Raw genomic sequence first — 14019 nt, forward strand, 5'->3', positions numbered from 1 at the left:
AAAACATTGCCGACAGGATATGACAAAGGGTTAACCCTAACCCCATCTCACTTTTAAACAATTGCTTCTTAAGTCCTAAAATAAATTAGACCATTAGACGTTGAATTGAACTAGTTTGGTGTTAAGTATTACGTTAACAACGTGATGGGGGTTAAATAATTGGGAGAGAATACTCCCCATGGCCAAGGGAATATCAACGATCGCCGATGGGATATGAACCAAGGTGGTACGTTAACCCTAACCCCATCTCACTTTTGAACCATTCCTGCTTAAGCCATGAGCCTGGTGACACTTTTGGCAATTGCATTGAACTACTTTTGTGATAAATATGAGTATATTGCATTACGGAATGACAGAGTTCCATTCTAGAACAGCGATCATCTGAATTTTGAAAGACTGAAATTCTTAAGTAAGGGTTTACGTTTTGAAAACAAGTTCTATACCGAGAAAAGTAGTTTTCAGACAATAGTAACTCTTTTCAATGATAATCAAATAATAAGAAAGCGTTTTAGACCATGGAACTTTTGACCAAAAGTACCATGCTACCCCTTTGGAAAAAAATCCAAAATGGCGGAAATAAAAAGAGGGTCCCTTAACCATAAGATTACCTTACTTTTGACTTATTCATACTTAAGCCATTACACTTCTCACACTAGTGGTTCTTGGAATCGACAAGTTTGGTATGAAGTAATAACATATTTTATGCGGAGCCAACATAGTTAGAAGCGTTGGAAAATTGCGATGGGATATGAACCATCGCCAAGGGGATATGAACCAAGGGGGTAGGTTAACTCTAACCCCATCTCACTTTTAAACATATCCTGCTTAAGCCCTGAAATTTACTACACCATAAGACATTAAATTGAACTAGTTTTCTCTTAAGTATTACGTTATTTCATTTAGAATTAACAGCGTTATAGGGTTTGAATAATTGGGAAAGAATATGCACCATCTCCAAGGGGATATGAACCAAGGTTTTACGTTAACCCTAACCCGATCTAACTTTTGATAAATTCCTCCTTAAGCCATGAACCTGGTAACACTGTAGGGCATTGCATTGAAATACTTGTGTGATAAATATAAGTATGTTGCATGACGGAATGACAGAGTTTAAGTCTTTGGAACTGTCACTATCTGAGTTTTGAAAGCCTGAAAATCCTAAGAAAGGGTTTACGTGTTGAAAAAAGTTTCTACACCAAAAAAGGTGCTTTTCAGACAATAGTGACTCTTTCTAATTATAATCAAACAAAAAAAAAGCGTTTTAGACACTGAAAATCTTAACCAGAAGTAGCATGCTATTCCTTTGGATAAAAATCCAAGATGGCGCAAATAAAAAGAGGTTCCCCTAACCCTAACCCTACGTAACTTTTGTCTCATTTATTCTTAAGCCATGACACACGTGACACTATTGGCCATTGGATTGAACTAGTTTGGTATGAAATATAAAGGTGTTTAATTAAGAATTTAATTAAGTTATTTTAATTAAGAAAGAGCTGACTTTTAGGGGATGAAACATTGCGACAGGATAGAACCATCGCCGCAGGGATATAAACCTTTCCCGAGAGGATGTAAAAAAGGTGCTACGTTAACCCCAACGCCATCTAATCTTTGCCTTATTGATGCTTACGCCATGAAACTTGTCACACTATGAAACATTGATTTCAAATAGTTTGGTATGAAATATAAAGTTATTTGATTTAGAAACTACAGAGTTATATGCGTTGGAGGACTCCGAGAGGATATCAACCATCGCCGAGGAGATATCAATCATCGTTGAGGGATATGAACCAAGGTGGTACATTAACCCTAACCCTCCGTAACTTTTGAACCATTCGTACTTAAGCCATGAACCTTATTACACTGTTTTGCACAGCATTGAACTACCTGCGAGGAAAATATGAGTATCCTGTATTGCGAAATGGCTGAGTTACAGTCTTTGAAACTGTACCGTCTGAATTTTTATAGATTGAACGTCTTAAGTAAAGGTTTACGTGTTTAAAACCATTGGTACACCAAAAAAATTCCTTTTCAGACAATAGTAACTCTGTTTAATCATAATCAAACAAAAAGAAAGCGTTTAGGACAGTGAAAATTTTGACCAGAAGTACCGTGCTATTCCTTTGGAAAAAATATAAGATGGCGGAAATAAAGAGAGTGTCCCCTAACCCTAACCCCACGTAACTTTTGTCTCATTCATTCTTAAGCAATGAAACGTGTGACACTATTGCCCATTGGATTGAACTAGTTTGGTATGAAATATAAAGTTATTTAATTTAGAAACAATAGAGTCTTAGGGGATGAAACATTGCGACAGGATATGAACCATCGCCGCGGGGATATAAACCTTCCCCGAGAGGAAGTGAAATAGGGTGGTACGTTAACCCTAAGCCCATCTAACTTTTGCCCCAATGATGATTAAGCCATGAAACTTGTCATACTATGAAAATTGATTTGAAATAGTTTGCTATGAAAGATAAACCTATTTCATTAGAAACTACAGAGTTATAGGGGTTGGAGGACTCCGAGGAGATATCAGTCATCGCCGAGGGATATGAACCAAGGTGGTACATTAACCCTAACCCTCTCTAACTTTTGAAGCGTTCGTGCTTACGCCATGAACTTTAATATACCGTTGAGCATAGCATTGAGCTACTTGCGTGGAAAATATGACTATCCTGCATTGCGAAATGGCTGAGTTACAGTCTTTGAAACTGTCACCGTCTGAATTTTTATAGACGGAACTTCTTAAGTAAATGTTTACGTGTTTAAAAAAATTTGTACACCAAAAAAAGGACTTTTTAGACAATATTAACTCTTTTTACTCATAATCAAACTATAAAAAAGCGTTTCAGACATTGAAAATTTTGACGAGAGGTACCGTGCTATTCCTTTGGAAAAAATCCAAGATGGCGGAAATAAACAGAGGGTCCCCTAACCCTAAACCCACCCGACTTTGTCTCGTTCATTCTTAACGAATGAAACGTGACACTATTGCCCATTCGATTGAACTAGTTTGGTATGAAATATAAAGTTATTTGATTTAGAAGCAACAGAGTTTGAGGGGATGAAACATTGCGACAGGATGTGAACCATCGCCGAGGGGATATAAACCTTCCCCGAGAGGAAGTGAAATAGGGTGGTACGTTAACCCTAACCCCATCTTACCTTTTCCCCAATGATGCTTAAGCCATGAAACTTGTCATACTATGAAACATTGATTTGAAATAGTTTGGTATGAAAGATAAACTTATTTCATTTAGAAACTACAGAGTTATAGGGGTTGGAGTACTCCTAGAGGATATGAACCATCGCCGAGGAGATATCAGTCATCACCGAGGGATATGAACCAAGGTGGTACATTAACCCTAGCCCTATCTAACTTTTGAACCATTCGTGCCTAAGCCATGAACCTTATTACACTGTTGCGCATAGCATTGAACTACTTGCGTGGAAAATATGACTATCCTGCATTGCGAAATGACTGAGTTACAGTTTTTGGAACTGTGACCGTCTGAATTCTTAAAGACGGAACCTCTTAAGTAAAGGTTTAGGTATTTAAAACCATTTGTACACCAAAAATGTACTTTTCAGACAATGGTAACTCTTAAACATAATCAAACAGTAAGAAAGCGTTTTAGACAATGAAAATTTTGACCAAAAGTACCATGCTACCCCTTTGAAAAAAATCAGAGATTGCGGAAATGAAAAGAGGGTGCATTAACCCTAGCCCCATCTAACTTTTGACTTATTCATGCTTAAGCCATTACACTTCTCACACTAGTGATCATTGGATTCGACTAGTTTGGTATGAAACAAGAACATATTTCATGCGGAGGCTACAGAGTTATAGGGGTTGGAAGATTACGAGAGGATATGAATATTGCCGTTGGGATATGGAGAATCGCCGATGGAATGTGAACCGAGGTGGCTCGTTAACTCTAACCCATCTAAGTTTTGAACCATTCAAACTTAAGTTATCAAGCTGTCACACTTTTATTCATTACATTGAACTAGCTTGGTATGAAATATAAAGTTATTTCATGCAGAAACAACAGAGTTATAGTGGTTGGAAGATTGAGAGCCTGCACAGCTGATTTGCCCATGTTTGCTGATTTCACCCCTTTTTCTGCTGAATTGCCTACCTTGTGTGCTGATATGCCCTTGTATGGTGTAAGGTCACTTGGGCCTGAAAAAAAACAACAAATATTAAGCTAGGAAAAACAATAAACTATTGGAGCTATAAATGACAATGGACTTTTATTTAGGAATAACAGAGCTACAATCTTCCAAAGTGTGACCGTTTAAGTCGTAAAAATCACTGAATTTTTTACCTGAGGGTTTACGCGTTTGAAGCGATTTGTACACCGAAAAACTGGTTTTAAGCCAATAGTAACTCTCATTAATGATAATTAAATAAAAAGAAAGCGTTTTAGACACTGAAAAGTTTGACCAAATTACATAAGTTCTAAGTCTAGCACTAAGACTTGAGGACCTTGAGACACTGTAAATTTGTTGTTAAATGTGCGTTTGCCTCGAAATAAATTTCTTTCATACTAACCTAGCTCAGTCCAATGACCAATAGTGTGACAAGTTTCATGGCTTAAGCATGAATGGTTCAAACGTTAGCTGGGGCTAGGGGTAACCTAGCTCTTTTCATGTCAGCCATGTGGGATTTTTTTCCAAAGGGGTAACATGGCCATCTTTGTAATCATTACAAATTTCCCTCAAACTCCTGCTGTTGGTTCAGTGGTACCCTAAACAAGTTTCTAGCGCTATCTAGCCTGAAAATGAGTTTTTCTCACCTACACTCGTTATCCCATTTTTCACCTACTTCCAACCCCTATAACTCTGTTAATTCTAAGCAAAATAACGTAATACTTAACACCAAACTAGTTCCATTCAATGTTTAATGGTGTAATTAATTTGATGGCTTAAGCAGGAATGGTTTAAAAGTGAGATGGGGTTAGGGTGAACCCACCCCCTTGGTTCATATCCCCTCGGCGATGGTTCATATCCCCTGGCAATCTTCCAACCCCTATAACTCTGTCGCTTCCACATTTATATATTCTTGTTTCATACCAAACTACTTGACTCCAATGACCACTAGTGTGAGAAGTGTAATGGCTTAAGCATGAATAAGTCAAAAGTTAGATGGGGTTAGGGTTAAGGGACCCCCTCTTCATTTCCGCTATCTTGGAAATTTTTCCAAAGGGGTAGCATGGTACTTTTATCTAGAACGCTTTCTTATTGTCTGCTTATCAATAAAAAGGGTTACTATTGTCTCAAAAGTACTTTTTCTGGTGTACAAATGGTTCTAAACTCCTAAACTTTGACTTAAGAATCTCAGTCATTCAAGATTTAGATGCTCGCAGTTCCAAATATTGGAACTCTGTCATTCCGTAATGTAATATACTCATATTTATCACACAAGTAGTTCAATGTAATGCCCAATAGTGTGACAAATTTCATGGCTTCAATGGGGAAGGGTTAAAAGTTACATTGGGTTAGGGTTAAGGCACCGTCTTTTCATTTCCGTCATCTTGGATTTTTTTCCAAAGGGGTAGCATGGTACTTTTGGTCAAAATTTTTAGTGTCTAAGACGCTTTCCTATTGTTTAATGATCATTAAAAAGAGTTGAAATTGGCTTAAAAGTAGTTCCTCGGTGTACAAATCGCTTAAGTTAAACCTTAATCGCTTAAGTTAACCTTAAGTTAAAAAATTCAGTAATTTTTAAAATTTAAATGGTCACACTTTGGAAGATCGTAGCTCTGTTATTCCTGAATGAAATCCATTGTCATTTATAGCTCCAATACTCTATTGTTTTTGCTACCTTAATGTTTGTTGTTTTCTTTTCAGGCCCGAATGACCTTATAACATACAAGGGCATATCAGCACGCAAGGTGGGCAGTTCAGCAGAAAAAGGGGTCAAATCAGCATACGTGGGCAAATCAGCTGTGCAGGCTCTCAATCTTCCAACCATTATAACTCTGTTGTTTCTGCATGAAATAACTTTATATTTCATACCAAACTAGTTCAATGTAATGAATAATTGTGTGAAAACTTCATGACTTAAGCTTGTAAGGTTTTAAAGTTAGATGGGGTTAGGGTTAACGTACCACCTTGGTTCACATCCCCTCAGCGATTCTCGATATGCCACCGGCGATATTTGATATCCTCTCGTAATCTTCCAACCCCTATAACTCTGTAGCTTCCGCAGGAGAAATGTTCTTGTTTCACACCAAACTAGTTGAATCCAATGACCACTAGTGTGAGAAGTGTAATGGCTTAAGCATGAATAAGTCAAAAGTTAGATGGGGTTAGGGTTAAGGCATCCTATTTTCATTTCCGTCAGCTTGGATTTTTTTTCAAAGGGGTAGCATGGTACTTTTGTTCAAAATTTTCATTGTCTAAAACGCTTTGTTATTGTTTGACTATGATTAAAAAGAGTCACCTATGTCTGAAAAGAATTTTTTGGTGTACAAATGGCTTTAAAAACCTAAAGCTTGACTCAAGAAGTTCTTTCTTTAAAAATTCAGACGGTCAAAGTTTCAAAGACTGTAACTCAGTCATTTCGCAATGCAGGATAGTCATATTTTCCACGCAAGTAGTTCAATACTATGCACAAGAGTGTAATAAGGTTCATGGTTTAAGCACGAATGGTTCAAAAGTTAGATAGGGTTAGGGTTAATGCACCACCTTATTTTACATCCTCTCGAGAAAGGTTTATATCGCCGCGACGATGGTTCATATCCTATCGCAGTGTTTCATCCCCTAAAACTTTGATCTTTCTAAATTAAATAACTTCATATTTCAACCTAGTTAAATCCATTGGCCAATAGTGTCACACGTTTCATGGCTTAAGAATGAATGAGAGTAAAGTTACGTGGGGTTAAGGTTAGGGGACCCTCTTTTTACCTCCACGATCTTAGATTTTTTTCCAAAGGAATAGCATGGTACTTCTTGTCAAATTTTTCAGTGTCTAAAACGCTTTCTTTTTGTTTGATTATGATTAAAAAGAGTTACTATTGTCTGAAAAGTACTTTTTTTGGTGTACAAATGGTTTAAAACACCTAAACCTTTAGTTAAGAAGTTCAGTCTATAAAAATTCAGATGATCACAGTTCCAAAGACTCTAACTCAGCCATTTCTCAAGGCAGCATGATCATATTTTCCTCGCAAGTAGTTCAATGCTATGCACAACAGTATAATAAGTTTTATGGCTTAAGCACGAATGGTTCAAAAGTTAGATAGGGTTAGGGTTAATGTACCACCTTGGTTCATATCCCTCGGCGATGATTGATATCTCCTCGGCGATGGTTGATATCTTCTCAGAGTCCTCCAAGCCATATAACTCTGTAGTTTGTAAATGAAATAACTTCACATTTCATACCAAACTATTTGAAATCAATGTTTCATAGCTTGCCAAGTTTCATGGCTTAAGCATCAATGGGGGAAAAGTTAGATGGCGTTGGGGTTAACGTAGCAGCTTTTTTCACATCCTCTCGGGAAATGTTTATATCCCCACGGCGATGGTTAATATCCTGTCGCAATGTTTCATCCCCTAAAACTCTGTTTTATCTAAATTAAATAACTTCATAATTCATACCAGACTATTTCAATCCAATGGCCTTTAGTATCACACGTGTCATGGCTTAAGAATTAATGAGACGAAAGTTACGTGGGGTTAGGGTTACGGGAACCTCTTTTTGTCTGCGCCATCTTGGATTTTTTTCAAAGGAATAGCATGGTACTTCTGGTCAAAACTTTTTGAGTGTCTAAAACGCTTTCTTTTTGTTTGATTATAATTAAAAAGAGTTACTATTGTCTCAAAAGTACTTTTTTTGGTGTAGAAATTTTTTCAACACGTAGACCTTTAGTTACGAATTTCAGTCTTTCAAAATTCAGATGGTGACAGTTCCAAAGACTTAAATTCTGTCAATCCGTAATGCAATATACTAATATTTATCACAAGACTATTGAATGCAATGCCCTACAGTGCTACCAGGTCTATGGCTTAAGCAGGAATGGTTCAAAAGTGAGATGGGGTTAGGGTTAACGTACAACCTTGGTTCATATCCCCTTGGAGATGGTGCATATTCTCTCCCAATTATTCAAGCCCTATAACGCTGTTAATTCTAAATGCAAATAGCGTAATACTTAAGAGCAAACTAGTTCAATTCAATGCCTAATGGTGTAATAAATTTCAGGGCTTAAACAGGATATGTTTAAGAGTGAGATGGGGTTAGGGTTAACCTACCCCCTTGGTTCATATCCCCTTGGCGATGGTTTATATCCCATCGCAATTTTCCAACGCTTCTTAGTATGTTGGTCCCGCATAAAATATGTTATTATTTCATACCAAACTAGTTGATTCCAATGACCACTAGCGTAAGAAGTGTAATGCCTTAAGAATGAATAAGTCAAAAGTTAGATGGTGTTATGGTTAAAGGACCCTTTTATGATTTCCGCCATTTTGGATATTTTTCCAAAGGGATAGCATTGTACTTTAGGTCAAAAGCTCCAAGGTCTAAAACGCTTTCTTATTATTTGATTATCATTTAAAGAGATACTATTTTCTAAAAACTACTTTTTTCGGTATAGAACTTGTTTTCATCACGTAAACCCTTACTTAAGAATTTCAGTCTTTCAAAATTCGGATGGTCACTGTTCCAAAGACTAGAACTCTGTCATTTCGTAATGCAATATACCCATATTTATCACAAAAGTAGTTCAATGCAATGCCCAAAAGTGTCACCAGGTGACAACGTAATTCAATCTAATGACCACTAGACTGAGAAGTTTGATGGCTTAAGCATGAATGGGTCAAAAGTTAAATGCGGTTAGTGTTAAGGGACCCTCTTTTTTGACACTCTTGAATTTTGAGACCAGTCAGTAACCAGTAATTCTGTCAATCAGTCAACCAGTCAGTCAACAACTTTTCAGGCGCTCTGATACCATTAACTCTGTCAAGCAGTTGGTCAGCTAGAAAAGCATCTACTCAATTACCAACTTAGTCACAAGTCGGTCTTCAAGTTGGTCACCAGTCCGTCTGTTTTTTCCCAAAACTCTCTTTTCAGCGCTAGGTCAGCACGACTTAACGCATTTTAGTGTCTACCCAAATTTCCTTGCAAACATGACGTATGTAGCAAATTTGTGTTTTTTCTTACATATTTCAACACATTCTATTAAAAAAAGTTGGTTTTGGCTTGTTTCTAAATAATTTTTGCAAAAGCGTGCTTTCAGCACGAATTGAACAAGACTTGATCCAATTCTCTCTGTGGCCAAATTTCGCAAGAAATCTCGGGTTTTAGGCAAGTTTTAGTGTTTTTTTTATAGATTTTGATCTATTAACTAAGGTTGCTTCTGGCCTTTTTGATATAGTTTTTGCAAAACCGTGTTTTCAGTACGAGCTGAGCAAGACCTTCTGCATTTCAGTCTTGGGCCAAATTTTGTAGAAAACGTTGGGTATCGAGCATATTTTAGTGTTTCCTTACAGATTTCAACACATTCTGTTAAAAAAATTGGTTTCTGCTTGTCTTAAGATACTTTTTAGAAACCATATTTTCCGCACGACTTAAACAAGACTTGACCCAATTCTATTTGCGGAAAAATTTCGTAGGAAACTTGAGGTATTAACCAAATTTTACTGTTTTTTTAAAGATTTTAACACAATTCATTAGAAACAATTGCTTTTAGCCTGTTTGCAGATGGTTTTTTCAAAACCGTGTTTTCAGCGCGAGCTGAGCAAGACGTGACGCAAGTCAATATCTGGCCAAATTTCGAAGGAAACATCGCATATCAAGCAAATTTGAGTGTTTTCTTACAGATTTAGACACATTCTATTCAAATAAATTGCTTTTGGCTTGTTTGCAGATAGTTTGTTAAAAACTGTGTTTTCAGCGGGACTTGAGCAAGAGGACGCATTTCTGTCTTTGGCCAGATTCTGTAGGAAACATAATATATCCAGCAAAGTTAAGTATTTTCTTACAGCTTTTGACACATTCTATTAAAAGGAACTGGTTTTGGCTTTTCCGAAACCCTGTTCTTAGCACGAGTTGAGGAAGACATGACCAAAGTTCTCTCTCTGACCGAAATTTCCATGAAACATTGATCATCATGTAAGTTTTAGTGTTTTCTTACAGATTTCAACACAATCTATTACAAAACATTGCGTTTGGCTTTTTCCCAGATACTTTCTGGAAAACCGTCTTTTCAGCGCGCAATGAGCAACACCTGACGGATTGCAGTCTATGGCCAAAATTTCGTAGGAAACAGCAGGTATCAAGTAAATTTTAGAGTTTTCTTTACTGACTCAGTGGTACTTGATTGGTAACTTTAACTGACTTCTCCACCGATCGCTGACTAAGTGGCTATTGACTGGTGACTGACTGGCTGACTGGCTGACTGGCTGTTTGGCCGACTAGCTGATTGAATGGTCGTTTAGCTAAGGAGTACTTGACTGGCTATCTGACTGGTTATTTGAATTGCTGAGTGACTGGTGACTTCGTAGCTCATTGCCTGCTGACTGACTGGCTGTCTGCGTAGTTCTGTTTTTAGCTGACTGATTGGGTGACTGACCCTGTGGTACTTGACTGGGTATCTCTTTGGTTGTCTTATCGGCCTACTGAACGGTTGACTGATCCAGTGGTAGTAGACTGGCCATCTTATTTATTAGCGGACTTGCTGACTGACTTGTGACTGACTGGTTTATTGACTGGTGACTAACTGGCTGATTGGCTGGATGACTTAGTAGCTGACTGAGTGGTTGACAAACTCAGTGGTACTTGACTGGCTCTCTCATTTGTTAAGTGAATTGCTGACTACCTGGTGACTGAGTTGCTCATTGCCTGCTTATTGGCTGCCTACATGATTCACTGACTGGCTGCTGGAAAGGGTGACTGGTTAACTTACTGGCTGACCGACTGGAGACAGAGTGGCTGATTGATTTCTCACTTAGAGGCTGAATGCCTTGTTGACTGACTCGCTTACCAAATGTTTGAATGACTCAAAGGAAATGGACAGGGTGTGTAATTAGCGTGCTGACTTGATCAACGACTAGTGACTGAGTGGCTGACGGGCGACCGACTGGGTGACGCCCTGTTTCACTGATTGGATGATTGGATAGTTAACTAACCCAGTGGTACTTTTCTTGCTCTCTGATTGTTTAAATGACTTGCTAACCGAGTGGCGAGTGATTCCGTAAATGGCCGGTGACTGACTTGCTTGTTGTCTGACTGGCTGGTTGAAGGTTTGACTGAACCAGTAGTAACTAACTATCTGATTCGTTACGTGACCTGTTGAACGACTCTTGTCTGAGTCGCTAATTCACTGCAGACTGACTGGCTGACCTTATGGTTGACTGACTGGATGATTGAACAGTTGAGTGACTCAGTAATACTTGATTTGCTATCTGACTGTAGCTCTCTTGCTGACCGATTGGTGCTTGAGTGCTCAATTGATGACTTAGAGGATTTCTAACATTTTAAATGACTGGCTCACTAAATAACTGACTAAAGAAGTAGTACTTGACTGGTTATCTGACTGGTGAATTGTCTTGCTCACCTAATGGTCATCAATGGCTTATTGACTGGTTGACTGACTCACGGACTCAATGGATGACTGACTCACTGGCATTTGAGTGACTATGTAGTTGACAAGCTGACTGACTCCCTGGTTCCTGTTCACTGGCTTGTTGACCGACTGGTGACTGTGGCTAGCTTACTTGTGATTGACTGGCCAACGTGCTAGTTGATTGACTCACTGGTAATATACCAGCTGTGACTGGTTGACTGACTGATTGACTAAATGGCTGATCCACTGACTTAATGGCTGCTGAATGAAGAGTGACTGGCTAGCCGACTGGATGACTAATCTACTGACTCCTTGACTGATTTGCGACTAGGTGGCTCCTTGAATGGCTGACTGATTCACTAGTACTTGACTCGCACACTCTCTGGTTGACTGACTGGGTGACTGAACAGCTGATTGACTGGCTTGAAGGGTACTGAATGAGGAGTGACAGTATGACCGACTGGCAAGCAAGTCGACTCACTGCTAGACTGACGTGTGACTAAGTGGCTATTTGACTACTCACTGACTAACTTAGTGACTGGCATTTTTCCAGATACATTTTAGAAAATTGTCTTTTTAGCGGGCGTTGAGCAAGATTTGACACACTAATGATTCAAAAGTTAGATGGAGTTAGGAAGTCAGTCAACCAGTCAGCGAGCCCCAAAAGTACCAGTTAATCAGGCAACCATTAAATTAAGGAATCAATCATCTAGTTACTCTCCAGTCAGCGAGCCCTCCAGGTGTAATCCGGTCGTTTAATCAGTTGTTAATCAGTCAGTTAGACAGTCAGTTTGAAGTCGGCCACCAAGTGAGTGAACCAGTCAGGTAACAGTAACTCAGTCTACATGTGAGTCTGTCAGCCAGTCACTGAGGTAGTCAACTATCAGGCGATGAGGAAAGCAGTCACCCAGTCAGTCAGTGAATCAGTTAGTCCGCCTGTCAATTACAAGTCAGTCAGCCATGCCATTAGCAAGTAAGGTACCAGTCAATTATACACTGAGCCACTAACCAGTCTGTTTGTAAGGTAGCCAGTCAACAAGCATTAAGCTACCTGGTGAGTCACCAGTTGGTCAACAACTGAGTTAGCTGGCAAAAAAGCCTAACCGTCAGTCATTCAGTCAGACACTCAGTGACTGCAACGAAAGTCAATCAGCTACTCGGTCAACTACCAGTCCTTCTCCAGATAGTCATCCATTCATTAACCTCTCGGTCAGCAAGGCAGTCACTCAATCAGTCAGCTAATCAGTTGTAGATCAGTCACACAGACTCAAATACCATTGAGTCACTCAACCATTAAGTCAGCCAGACAACCAACAGGCCAATCAGTCGCCAATCAATTACCGACTCAGTCAGAAGTAAGTCAGTAAGTCAGTAAACCATTCAAGTGCCACTAAGTCAGTCAACCATTCAGTTCCTTTCGTCAGTCATCCAGACAGTCAATATGCCACTCAGTTACCAGTTGTTAAGCAAGTCAGTTAACTAGTCAGATAGCCAGTCAAACACAGGTAAGTCAGGCAACCATCGAGTCAGCTAGTGAGTCAACCAGTTAGATACCCAGTCAAGTGCCAATGAACCAGTCAACCACTCAGCCAGCCATCAGTCAACCACCCGATCTCTTACCACCGAGTAGCCACTCAGTCACCAGTTAGTCACGAAGTCATTTAACCATTCAGATAGGCAGTCAATTTCACTTCCTTCAACTAGCCAGTAAGCCACTCAGTCACCAGTAAGTCAACAAGTCAGTTAACCAGTCAAAAAGTAAGTCATGTCCCAGTGACTCAGGCAACCAGTAGTTTATCCAGTCAGTCAACCTGCCAATCACTCCCCAATCTATAAGCTACTAATTCAGCTGTCGGGAAGCAAGTCAGTTGACCAGTCGGAGAGCCTGTCACGTTCCACTCTGTAAGTCAACGAATATGATAGCAGTTTAGTCAACCAATGAAATAGCCACTCAACTACCAGTGAGCCAGTTATCTATTTAGTCACTCACTCAGTAAACCATTCAGTGAGTAACCAGTCAATAAGCCACTGATTCACCAGTAGGTGAGGAAGGCAGTTTACTAGTCAGATAACCACTCAAGTACTACTTATTTAGACAGACTTTTAGTCAGCCAGTCACTTGACGAGCCAGTAAGAATCTCATCCACCAATTAGCTACTCTCTCGCGGGTCGGTAAGCAAGTAAGTTACAGAGTCTGAGAACCAGTCAAGTATTACTAAGCCGTTCAGTCATTCAGTCGGTGAACCAGGAGGTCAGCCAGTCAGTTTGGAGTGAAATTGCGACTCAGACAAGAGTCGGTCAGCAGATCACAAATAATCAGATAGCCAGTTAACACTAATTCAGTCAAACTTTTAATCAGCCAGTCAGACAATAAGGCAGTCCGTCACCGGTCCATTGGCGAATCACTCACCAGTCGCTCAGCAAGTCATTTAAACAATGAGATACCAAC

This window comes from Stylophora pistillata, chromosome 3 (genome assembly GCF_964205215.1).
Source record: "Stylophora pistillata chromosome 3, jaStyPist1.2, whole genome shotgun sequence".
NCBI lineage: Eukaryota > Metazoa > Cnidaria > Anthozoa > Scleractinia > Pocilloporidae > Stylophora > Stylophora pistillata.